The sequence below is a fragment of the Limanda limanda genome, chromosome 9, assembly GCF_963576545.1.
Source record: "Limanda limanda chromosome 9, fLimLim1.1, whole genome shotgun sequence".
In the NCBI taxonomy this organism is placed as follows: domain Eukaryota; kingdom Metazoa; phylum Chordata; class Actinopteri; order Pleuronectiformes; family Pleuronectidae; genus Limanda; species Limanda limanda.
The window spans coordinates 6270183-6284313 of NC_083644.1; positions in this window are offsets into that span (position 1 = coordinate 6270183).

A 14131-nucleotide genomic window follows, 5' to 3' on the forward strand; every position below is an offset into this window, starting at 1 on the left:
TTTTTTTTTTATATATTTTTTTTATTCAAGGTATAGTCTGAAGAGGTGTGTTTTTAGTTTGCGCCGGAAGATCGGATCCACTATAGTCCACAGTCATTGTCCACTGCCGCCAGTTAGGATCCATCATCAGCTGCCACCTCGGTCGTGGTCCACCACCATTATCAGATGCCAACACGATAAAGGATCCGCCATTATTATTATTACGATCAGCCAGCACGATACAGAATCCGCCAAACTGGATCCAGTATAAGCCCCAGGAGCACGGTGAACTAAAGCAAGTATGATTGGCTGTTTGGTTTCTCTTGGATTGGTGTGGAAGACTAAGAACAAGACTTTCAAATGAGTTGTAGCTGAGTTTAGGTTTAGGATTAATTGATAGCAGCAGCTCCACCTCCTCGGCAGAATTATCTGGGAACGTGTGAATTTTTATAACTGGGGGGAGTAGATTCATTTAGACTGACATATTCATCAGGATACAGCCACGTCTCAGTGAGGGACAATAAATCAATGTTGTAATCTTAGACTAGTTCATTAACTAAAATAGCCTTTGATGACAGTGATCTTATGTTTAAAAGAGCATATTTAAAAGTCTTTGCATCCTGAGTTGTTGCCGAGGTTGTGTTATTGGGCCTCGAGCACCGAACAGACAGTGACACAGTGAGGCCCTATTGAAATTGTAAGGATTATTTGTTTATTTTTCTATCAGGCAAATGAAATGGCTTTTTGAGGGCTTTAACATTCTCAAATTCTTACCAAAATTTGCATAAAATTAGAAAGTGGTGAAAATGTACGTATTCTGGAGTAATTTTAAATGGGCGTGGCAAAATGGCTCAACAGTGCCCCCCGAGACCCCTGGAACGCGTTCACATTGACCAATCTTCACAGAAATCGTAGCACAGGTGAGTCATGACTAGACAAACAAAAAAGTCTCAATGGGCATTATGAAAAACGAAACAGGAAGCCAGCCATTTTGCATTTACTGGCCATTTTGGCCATATTCCACATTTTTACTTTGAGGTACTTGTACCAGGGCTTACATCAGATCAACTTCAAATAGAGATGAGTGTCATCACAATAAGATGGAGATACAAAGTAACCCAAAGATCGATTTTTCATCACACGGTTTGAACGTGGCTTGGCGTCAAAGTTTGATTACGCAATCAAAACACAATGTTCTGTATCTCGGACAAACATGGACCATGAATCCTTTGATGCTGAGCCGTCAACAAACAACTCAACTCCTGCAGTGACAGTGGCAGTGGTTATAAAGTAAAGGAATCTTTGATGTCTTGCAAAGGTTACGTCTCTCTCTCTCTTTCTCTCTCTCAGAATTGCAACATTTCCTCAAACCGTGTCAACATTGACGTACGGCGGGGGTTCATCCTTTCCCAAAGGAGACGAAGTTGTCATAACTCCACACATAGCAGGCAAGGATCGACATCACGTGACGGACGCAGGAAGTGAAGCATTTCTCCTTGCAGCAGTGCTCAAAACGCATGCAACACTTCAAAATGTCCGTTCAGCGCTGCTTTGCAGTCCTAGTTTTCCTTTTTTTATTTATTTCTTTGACTTTTTTGGATTATTCTGACTTATTTTTTATTTTATTATTTTATTCTTATTATTTTATTCTTTTATTGACCTTTTTATTTGGTTTACTTTGTTTTTCGTATTTTTATTTATTTATTTTTATTTTTAATGAGATTTCTGTGTGAAATTCTCGCTCTGTTATTGTTTAATTTAAATAATTTAATGGGACGCAGGACAGACACAATCTCTATGTGGTTGTGTGACTGATCCAGAGGGAGCGTAGAGAAGTGTGTGGCACTGCAGCTCTGCTTCCTGGTCCCAACTCTGGGTTGTCATGTGACAGACTGGGTAATATTCCTAGATATGAGAGCTGCTCCATCCGAAGTGGGATGAACGCCGTCTCTCCTAACAAGACCAGGTTTCCTCCAAAAAGTTTGCCAATTATCTACAAAGCCCGGAACCCTTTACAGGACAGCACCTCGACAGCCAGCGGGTAAAAGACAACATGAGGCTCAACATGTCACCACCTGTTGTGTTGGGGAGAGGGTCAGAGGAAACCACTGTGTCCGACACCGACTCAACATGAACTTCAGTGACCTCCGACATGCTGAGCCGGGAGTCGTTGCTGCCGACGTGATTTACGATTTTTACTGTATTTACCTTTAGTTTTGAGGATGATCACTCTTTGGTGAACCTGCTCACAACTCACATGTTCAACCTGTGGGAACAACTTGTTCACATGTTTTGCTTCTTTTTAAGACAATTCTTTCCTTTTTTGGGCCTCTTGAAGAGAAGTGGAAAAAGCTGTTATCATGTTTATTGTACACATCCAACAGATGACGCATCATCACCCAGGAGGATGGGACATAGCTATGAGAAGGGATCCATTCAATTATCACTTTCTTTAAAATTGAAAGGCTGTTGGGTCTTGACTGATGTATGAGCTTTACTGAGTGATAGTCTAGTATATGCTGGTGACAATATTACAACGTGAAATATTTGTTTTCCATATTAATTTGTTCGTATGTCTTATTCTTATCATATTCATTTATCATTGTGTATTTTATTATATTATATTATATGCATACTTTGTCACGGCGATGCATTCGGCCTTTCCCCTTAAATACACCAGTAATTAAAAAACTTGTACATCTTCTTACACTGTATATTTTTGCATTATTCTTATTCTTATTACGTCTTAAAGTATTTCCTACACTTTTACCGTTATGCAACAAGCATCAGGGGTCAACATTGAGGGACTCTGAATGAGACAACCTTTTATTTTACACACTGCTTGTCTTGAAAACAAATGTGGGCATGATAACTAATTTCTTATATTCAAAACCTGGATGCTCACCCTAAACTTAACAACAACTGCTGGGCCTTTAACCAACCTAGTCAAGATTTAATCTAATACAAACGTTTACCCACGCCTTGAAAGAAATGGTTAACTTGTGATTTTTCCTGAGATGTGTTATTTCCTCCCCACATGTGAGAAACCATCCAGTTCTCCCACATCCCGACGTGATGAATACAGATCACACGCAGCCCTGAATGCGAGAGAACGTTTCACCTTCACCTGGAAATCTGTGTGTGTGCACACTGTGAGACCTGCTGCTATCTGGAACAACCTCTCTATCGCTCTGTCATCCCCTTCTCTCCTTCTCTTTCACTCTGGCCGGGAGTCAATCTCTCTTTTTTACTGCCAGCTGATAGCTGAGCATGACTGTCTGGATCTCTATTCATGCGTTCGCTCCATCCATCACCTGCTGCTGCTTCTGTCGCTCCTCCAGCCTCTCGTCCATTCTTCTTCCTCCTCGCTCCAAAGGGAAAATAGATAAAATGCTGTGGCTTTGCATCTGTGCAGTGAAAAATGTCAGCTTTCAGCCAATTCCCTTATCCTGAGAGCGATCGCCACGGGGTGACTGTTTTGCATGATGTCATTTTAACACAAATGCACCATCTCCGTTGCAGGATTCAAACCTGTTTCCTCCAAGTTGCAGCGCAGTTTACTTTTCCCCTTGAATTCTACCTCCACGTTTGCAGGGTTGCAAAATGTTTTCCTCACCCCGCCTGACAGCCCCCATTTGCATAAACACCCTTTAGTAAGTTTTTATCCCCGAAGCTATCCTTAACAGTCCATGAAATTTGCTCTGTGAGCAGTTGCTATGGTAACTGGGGGACTCAATTGCTCAAAATTACCATAAAACACTAATTAAAAAGCCCTAGCTAAGAGCAGCATTTTGACAAGCTTCATACAACACGGAGGAACCAGTCCCCCAGGTGAGGAGAATGGACTGGGAATGGGACTCATTTCAACACCCACTTTGTTGTGTTCCTATTCCACAGACTGAAATAGTGTAAGGAGTCAAATGAGCAAGATTGGGAAAACTATTACATGTAGCATCTGTTTAAATGTATTTCTAAGACTCACACTGCTCTGTTTATTAAGGTCAAGCATCAACATGATGTAATCACTACAGGGCAAAGGTTATCACGAGAAATGCATGGTGGTGGAATTAATATTTTTAAGGTGAAGTTAGAATTTGTGAGAGTTCCTTGTTCACCTTGATTTGAGGACAATATTTTCACGAACTCTGAAATAATCCAAACACAACAAATCCTTTATATGGTTTCTCTTCATGCATCAAACAGAAACACACATAAGCAGATAACATTTGATCTGCAGCCTCTACACGCTGCTTCTATCGCCACAACACAGGGGACTGTACACAACAGTGCATGGGTGCTGGGGATTCTCATCCATCCATCCAGACATCTTTACAGTGTGTGTTGCACCGTCTGCTTTTCACCCACTTGTGTCTTCCACTGTATTTATTCTGTTACACTGTCTATAATTGCTATTTTTATATTTCCTTGTGGTTATATTGCCCTTACTTTTTTTATTTCCCTATGTTTTTATTGCGCGTTTAATTATTTAGTCATTTCTTTAATAATGCTTCTAATTTGCTCTTCCCTTTGTTGCTGTAACACCACAGATTTCCCCATAGTGGGACAAAGGTAGGAATACACAATGTTTTCTTCTCTTTCATCTCAATTTAAAAGTTCAGTTGGATCGAACTTAGGCTGTTTATGATGCAAACCTACTTGCCATGTATTTCTGCAATTTAAATGCAAAGAACAATGAGCCTACACAAGGGAAATAAATGTTCAGCAAGGACCTTTAATTTCTCACCTCTCAGTTGTGTCCACCCCAAGATATATGTGCTGGATTAACCTGACTCGTACAGTTGAGCTCAGATAACTCAACAGACGAATCCAGTGAGTATAATCATGTGGGACACACTTCTGCACTGGAGGTACAAGTAAGTGCAACCTCACATATACGTAAAACCTATTAATTCACCTCAGAGAGAAAGCTCAGGGCACTAAAGACTTAATGAGGCATCTTGTTCCTGATCATCCTCATCATCATCGTCTCACCCTGTGATCTTCACACCACCACATGAGCACCAGTCCCCATCAGTTCCTCTCAGCCCCAGCAGACACCTTCCCTGTCCGGACTGGGAGAGACAGGAGGCGATCAGTCAGAGCGAGGAGGCAGCGCGGTGACAAACGCCGACGGGGGGGCCCGCTAGTCACGACACAAAGCCGCTCTGCAGAAAGCTTCCACACGATGCCACCGCCGCAGCGACGTGGGCTTCGCAAGAAATAATCAGGGCCAGTCAGTCAAGGGTGAGACGCCTCACTCCCACGTACCTGGGCACCATCGAACTTCACCGTCACGAATCACAGCTCCGCAGATCACTCATTGTTAGAGAGGAGCCCTATTTCATACTTTCACTCATGAGGTGCAGGTTGTTGTTGCAGCAGGAACATTAAACTTTAACTCTGAGGCTTCACACCTTGCAAACATTCTTGTTTACAAAGATTAAAAAGACGTCATTGTCACCGTGAGGCTTCACAAAGTCTGTGATTGCTGTTGTCACTCTCCCACCATCCTAACTCTCTAAAACCAGATTCCTTCTCTGAGGGTTGGACTTTTAAACAATGTGCATGATGCTTTGCAACATATATGAGAATCTAGTTTGGTCCTGTGATGTTTGGATGAGAATCACAGGGAAGTAAAGGGACTTATTCAATGGATCAAATAACTGAGGACAATTATCAATTATCATCCCATCTTCTTCAATCCATACTGTGAAAAGTGCAAACTAGTACGGTGCTTGTTCTAAACATGCCTGTTTGGAATGTTCCTTTTACTCGGACTGTGGCTATGCTCTGATTTCTGAAACTGTCAAAGTGACCTGTAGCAAGTAGAACTGCTTCTGTACAAAGAGCTGTTCTGCGGCTTATTCAAAGGTCGATGAAGCTCGAAAACCTGAACTGGAGAAGCTCTGTCGCTGATTGTGAACATGACTCACAATGTCACTTACATTGATGAGTCCCAGCTGCTACTATAGAGAGCAGGTCATCTGTTGAGTTAAAGCTTACTCATATTTGTGAATTTGCAACAAATTCAACACTGCACTGCCTCTGGTTTATCTGGAATATTAGACAGATGAATAAAATGGTAGTTTACAAGTTAAAACACAAAAAATTCCATAAGCTTTGCTAATATCAGGATTTTCTACACCACTGGTTCCAAACTTGAGGTTTAGGACTCGTCCGATGGATCCTCAGATGAATATGAGGTGATGTGAGATGATCAATGGGATAAGAAATCAGAAAAAAGTATGGTTGTACAATACACAAGTTCAGAGAGGAAACTGTTCAGAATGCATAATGTTAAAAACCTCTGAAGTGGCTGAAGACATCAACGTACACTAGATGCCCCCGTCAACAGGCTCCATTGAATTGCTGACGACTGCATGTTTAAGAACAAGCTGCCATGCTACAGCTGCCATACAGGCAGTCCTATGGACACCTATAGAGCCCGGAGGACCTGTGGGAGCTGGCCTACATAAACCATACACTGCACACATGGAGGGACACAGTCAACAGAGGGAGAAGATAAGAAAGAATCAGAAGTGTTTGTCTTCCTGTAGCTCTGCAGACCCTCAGTCACATTAGACTCTGCAGCCTCTGACCTGAACCTGATGGTAAACTGGAAACCAACAGACCATCACAACAACCACAGTTCTCTGTATATTCACGAAGCGGTCCAGTGCCTGCTTGTGTGACATATTCCCGATAACGGCCCCAGTGCTCGAGTGGCTGTTAAGACCACCGAGAGAGAGAGAGAGAGAGAGAGAGAGAGAGAGAGAGAGAGAGAGAGAGAGAGAGAGAGAGAGAGAGAGAGAGAGAGAGAGAGGAAGTTGATCAGAGCTCAGCGGGACAGAGCTCTGCTGCACTGACACTTACAGCTGGACTGAAGTGGAACCTGAGTAGTTGTTGGATAAATTGTGTTCATATACAGCAAATTCTGTTGTGTTGTGTTTTCTATTAATGTCACGAGGACGTGTTGTTTATATGAAAGCTTGGCAAGTGACAAATATGTTGGTTATATACAAACCAGTAAGATGTGCACAGATAATGAATTGGTTGGAATTGATTTTTTTGCCCAAAACATCTGATCTTGAAACTGTAGTGACTGCAACATTATTATTTTTTATGGTTGTGTCAAGTGGATGTGGATGTGGTCATAGTTAGGGAAAGATTGTAGTCTGGTTTAATAAAAGAAGGAGATGCTTATGATATGCTTATTTACGTTCAACAAAAAACAACAGCTTTGCTTTAAGTTTAGATCTTTCCTTAAACTTGCTGTTTATAAGATATTTCCAAAAAGTTACAAATCTGCTAATATCAAGGTACTTTTACTGGACTGCTATAGAAATACAGACTATAAGTTTGAGGAGCAGCCTTCACACTGCAGAAAGATCCTCGCAGAAATTATCTATTACCGAACATTGGCTCTCACTAAGATTCAGCTCACACACACACACACACACAAACACACACACACACACACACACACTCACACACACACACACACACTCACACACACACACAGATTAGGAAAGTGATCGAGGAAAAAGATTTTCTATGCTTGACACGAGGAAATTCATGGTCAGCAATCCTCTCACACACTTATACACATGCATGGTTGAACACTGGAGTGTAGAGTGACATGGCATACTGCTCACACACACACAGACACACACACACAGACACACACTCTCACAATCTGGCAGATCTGCCGGCTCTCCTCGGTCACGTGCACTGGAGTGGTCTATTAACATTCTCCACACATCGGTGCCTACAGTGAGCCGGAGGATGCTGCTCAAATGTAAAGAAAAACGCTGTCAAACTAAATCACCAAACCACATCTCATCCCCAGACATGAAACCATGAATGGACCAAACCATTCAACACATTCAACTGATACTGTCCACTGAGAGGAAAGAAGATGCTTTTATATACAGTTTGCAGGGTTGTGAATATTTGACATGCGGGCAGATCTACGGGAAGATCTTGCTCCAGAAGACATTTTGACTTCACACAGCAGAAGAAGCGCAGGTGGGACCAAACACCACGACTGAAATGATGACTCTTTGGAAGATGAACTGGGACAGGTCCATGAGAGAAGGAGCCGTAAAAAGGATTGAGGCCTACTCGCCATTTTGGTTTTGGTTTACACTCTGGATTTGTTGACAGTAATAAAAAGATAAACTATACATCAACGCATGCTTTGAGGAAGAACCTAAACACAAAATGCTTTTAGACCTGCAATGAACTCCGGATGATCTCTTGAAATTATCCAGAGGGGCTGTTTGTGAATGTGAATGTCAGAAGCTCTTGATAATGTCTGAATGAGCCCGTGTGTAAATACATCAGGATGTCGTGTGGAGAAGTAAGCGTGTTGATGAACATACAATATGTAGAAAGCAGAATAAAACAAAAAGAATAAGAATAAAAGGGTCTTGTCTCCCACGTAGAAGACAATTAGATTCAAGAGCTCTTGTTGACGCCGGTGTGATGTGCTGTAAGCAAAACCATGTAATCTCTGCAGTGGACTTAAGATGTGATGCCCCGCATCCTGCGTGCGACACAGATGTCTGTGATGTTCTTCTTACGTGAAATGCAAACTCAAAAGTGAGTTTTATAAACCTGGTGACTCGAGAGAGGAAGGAACGCTGGCAGAGAGAGATCAACGCACTGCAAATCATGAAAACACATGCAAATAGAAAAACAAACGTGCAAATTGATAAAACAACTTGACGACACATGAGCTGCTAAAAGTCACAACACATGCAAACACAGAAACGTGCTGCAAGTAGCGAGAACGACACAGGAAATGTTTCCAGAGGACCAAACAAGGTGATGAACCCGCCTGTAGCTCAATGCTATGTGAAGTTATTGAAGTCTGCTGCTCATCAGTGGTGATGGAACTTCACAAAGCGTTGAACTACAGCCGGGTTCATCAGATTGTCAAACTGATGAGGTTGTCTTCATGCTTTCGCACCGTTGCTTCTTGACGGCGGAGACAGACCGAGCAGGACGGGACGCAGATGCTGTCGACTTAGAGAGATTAGTCTGCTGCTCTCAACTTCTCACGCCCAATCTTTCATTGTTTCCTTTCACTCCGCTGTTCCGCCCTCTGAGGATTTCTCTGTTGACTTGAGGCCAGAAGAGAAAACCGAGGACGACTCACTGACTCTCGTCACATGCTCCTCACGATCGCACGTGTCTGTTTCAAATTTTTCCGCTATTCATCCATCCCATCTGCGTCCTTTCATGAATGTAGGTTGCGCTGCCGTGTTGTGGCTCTTCCACACATTATTATGAGACTCAATAGGTTTGAATTACCTCTATGTTAAATGTTGTGAGACTGAAAGGGATGAAGGGATTTTTTAAAGACTGTAACAGCGACCGGAGGGCGTCTCTTTGTCTCCCTCTCGTTCGCATTTACACATCTCGATGTACTCGAGCGTGATGAAGGGCTCCGGCCAGAGGATGCCCGGGCTTTTGTCCCATTAAGAGGAGACTGGGTCGCCCACGGCAACACGTGGACCGACCAGCACGGGATGCAGACAGACCCGCCTCCTCCTCATCCTCCTATTTCCTGGGAGACTCTCATACTTGACATCCCCTCCTGAGGAATTACTGGGACAGTGTGGAGAGGAAAAGCCAAAATTTTGGTATTTGTTCATCCATTAACAACATTCTTCGAGGGTCTCTGGGCACTGGAGCCAATCCCAGCTCACATTGGGCAAGAGGAGGGGGACACTGGTTAGGTCACCAGTGAATTGCAGAGGTGACATTCAGAGACAAATAACCATTAACCCTCATTAACCCCCTTGGATAATTTTCCAAATAACACAACCCCACTCCTGTTTCTAGAGAATGGAGCACACAGAGAAAACCTGCACAGACAGAAATCGTCTGTGCAGGTTCCAAAAGATTGCACAAACCCATAGATATCACTTTGATATATATGGCGGATTTTTCTTTCTATCAGGAACCATGAATTATTCCCTGAAAAGGGTAAAAAAATTGAAAGTTCAGTTACAATCAAATGCACAGGAATAAAAAGAGAATCTCCTTAGCAGAGGCATCAAAACTGCATGAACACACAAACACACAGAAGTTTAGTCCTTTGCGTAAACTTCCATTCATTGTGGACCTTCCATAACCAAACCTTATCCCTAAACGTAACCATTACCAGGCCTCAACCTCACTTCACTACCTTCCTACCCTCAACCTTCACCAGGAGCTCAGATATCAACTTTTACCTAATGAGGACTGGGCCCGGGTCCCCATGAGGTATGCTGGTCCTGCCAAGATCAATGTTTATGCTGGATCAGGTCCTGAAGAGGCAGCAAAAACAAGTACACACACACAGACACACACCAACCAAGCCGATTCAGCAGAAACTCAGGGTCACACCATATGACACAGTGGACAAGTGTGAAACACTCAACTACACACACTGAGTCCACTGTGTAGTGTGAAGCACCTTGCTACAGTCCTGCCAGGTTCTCCAACAACTGCACTGGTCCCTGTGGTTCTTTCTCTAAAGTGTTAATCTGTTCATTATCACAAGTACAAGTTCATGTAGAAGGACTGGGTCACACACACCCAGCTGCTCCTCCTGTTTCCTACGTGAAGCAGCAGTGAGGTGAACACACAGTTTGAAGCCTGAAAAGCTGCATCAGTCCAAACTTAGCACATCAGCCACCAAACCCTGCCTCTGTCCTCGTCAGTGTCAGATCATCCTCTTCATCCTCAGCCTCGTTCCTGCCACTGTCACAATGTATGAATTTAATGAATTTATTTATATTTATAGACAGAGAGAAATAGCAGAAGCTCCGAGACACAAGAAAGATTCAGCCGGAGCCACAGCTGTGGATCCTGAGGCCGGAGGACTAACATCACACTGCTGCGACGGGTATCTGCACTTCAGGGTATGATGTTGTCAGTTCCTGAGCACAAAGGAAGTGTGTTCACACAATGACAACCACAAAGACACAAGGAGACGGACGCAGGCTCCTGAAAAGATTCAAATTCCATCTGTCGCTTGTTTTCTGGCTGTTGGAAATTGATTAGCTCTGGATTTCTTTATGAGATAATATGTAAACCAGAGAAATGGCTGCAACTAATGATCAATTCAGCTCTGTTAATTTATGTATTTTTCAAATCAAAAGACAATTAGATTATAAAAAAGAATGTAATTTTAGTTTCAAAATATGTTATCAGTCTCATCATTGTCTTGATTGATATGTTTAACGTTTGGCCATTCAATTATTAGAAAAGAGTAATCAAAGGCAGATTCAAGAGCCCAACGTGAGGTCAGCAAATGTCTAGTTTAATTCAAACAATCCAATATCCCATAATATATTCAGGAATTTCTCAGGTTGGGATCAATCAAGTAGCATCTTTCTCCATCCCTCTATCTCTCCATCCATCTATCCATCTATCCATCTCTCCCATTTACAAATATGTAGAGTTGAAACATTTGAGGTTTTTGGATGATAAATAAATATTTCCTCTTATATGAAAGTAATGATGTCATTTATTTCCATCTTCCTTTTTGCCCGTCTATAATAATCTGTCCCTTCACAGGATGTCATCTTCGTGCCAGCACACAAGTAAGCAAACTGTGACTCACTCTACTGAATAGAAAATATTATATCCTCTTCAATGACCCTCAAAGGCGAAAAACTGGCCCCGTGAAATCCCAATAAAGATCAACATCTCCGAACCGTATCTCGTGTTCCTGTTACACTGCACGGGTCCACACTTTGAGATCCCAGCCAAAAACATTATGTCACCCTCGAGAGAACAATGTGCATGATGCAACCATGGCAACACTGTCACCGAGACCGGAGGAGGGACACGACGGACGCTCCCGTGTGAATTTGTACTCGCAGCGAAGAAGAAGAAGAAAAAAAGAATTTAAATCACATTAAAGCAGCTGAATGAACAAAATGGACGAGATAAGTGTATCCGCTGAGAGGATCATGAAGCCAGTGTGAACCTAAAGCACACAACGTGCCGTGACTGAGAGGATAATGTTTCTGTCTGATCCTCCCTCCTCCCTCCTCTTCTCTCTGATCTTCCTTCAAACGGTCCTTACATTGATATGTTTTGAGAACATTTACATTATGTGTATTTTATGCTTAAATGTCTGCACTTTACTTAGAAAATATGACAAAAAGTCCCCCCAAAACTGTAATATCCATAACCACTTTATGTGCTGATTATTAACTTGAATCATTTAAAGTAATGAGAACAGTGAAAACTCATCCTCAAAATGCCCCACAGCTCAAACAGATGTTTCAGTTTCTTTCCCTTTTTTCGACAAAGCCATAAAATGAGAATCACAGCAGCTGCAAACATCATCATCATCCTCGATAACATCTCAATTCATTTGCCTCCTCGTAACACACACACTGCAGATGTACTGGTATCTCTGCCCCTCAGTGGGTCTCCTTCCCTTGGCCCGTCACCATGACGATGGGAGCCAGTTCCATGGATACAGTCACTAGGCAACCAGCAGCATCAACAGCAGCAGCAGCAGCAGCAGCAGCAGCGGTGTCCTGTCAGAGCTGTAGTGGAGCCTGAGCCAACCTTCCTCATCTATGCGAGTTTGCTCTTTGAAGAGGAGCAATGTTAATGCATTTATCGTGTTTTGGATCTGAAGCCTCTTACATTACACGCAACACTGCGGCTGCTTAATTTAGACTGACAGTCCAGCGCTCACATTACTCAGTGAGTCTGTGGTGCGAGGAAAAGGGAGAAATATGAAGGTAAAAAGAAAAACAGACCATGACAGGACTGTTTGCTTAAAGACCTTCAGGTGTAAACCAGTTTGCGTGTGTCTGTCCTAAAAGGGAACCACCAGACAAATGAATCACCAACAGATCAGCAATGAGTAACTGTGAATTCATCCATTACAACTGCAGATCCCAGTTCTTTTCAGCTTCACTTCATCTGCTGATTATTTAAGTGCAAATAAAATGTCACACATATACTGAAAAATTACAGTAAAAATTCCCCTAAAGCCGAAATATCACTCATCTACAGTTTACTACATGAAATGGCCACAAAATCAGCAAATTATCACATTTAAGAAGCTAAAATTAGAGCTTTTTTGTCAGAAAATAATAAATAGATACTCAGAAAACTTGCAGATTAATTTTCTTCCAATGAACCAACCAATTAATGGACAAATCAAACCCTTAACAGCTAGAACAGCTTCTTAAAGAGACATATCCCAAAGGACTCAATTACAAGTTAAAATCCTCCTCTAAGGTAAAAGCAGCTTAATAGTTATGTTATAAGCAAAACATACCTAAAAATCTATAAATCTGAAATTACTAATTCACACTACAGGAAACGTGTATAATAAAAGTATTATTACAGAGACACTAATGTTTGAGATGTTGTAGTTGGTCTATGTGGAGCTGATTTTAAAGATTGGAGCAGTTTAATCCCCATAAACTGTGTCGTTATAATGTTTCAATCAGCTGGAGGATTATTTTTACACTTTACACTAAATTTCTAAAACTGCAAAAAACAACTGGAACCACAGCAGTTAATAAATGTAATGACTGAAAATGGATCAAATGGATCATAATAAATGGAAATACTGATGTAAAACACAAGTAGCTCAGAAAGTAATTGAGCAAATGTACCTGGTTATACAGGTATGTCACCACAGCCACTGTCTTTACCAGGTTATTCAATACTTCTCTAACGGTGGTGGAAAGCTCCGTCTCTACAGACACTACACTCTCCATGTCTGTAAGACCACAAAAGACAAGATGGTCGAGGACACATCTTCAAAATGAGACGGATCCTTCTACAGTTACATGTATTGTGTATAAGCAGGGACTCCTGAGATCACACAAAGACCAACACTGAAATCACATAATGGCCTCTTAGCCAAATGATACAAAATAGGGCTATTTGTGAGGACTGCGGCTGAAAGGGAAAATGTATTAATAGAGCCCATCTTAGCAGCAACACGCACTGAGAGGCTTTGAAATACGTTGCATTGAAGATTGTAATTAAATATTCCCTTTGATTAGAAGAAGCCCTTTTATGCCCGGTGCTTTATGGGGCTCTGCAAGTCAGGGAGACACAGCCTGAAACCCAGTGCACGCTCAGCGAGAGGGACTGGACATGCAATTACGGC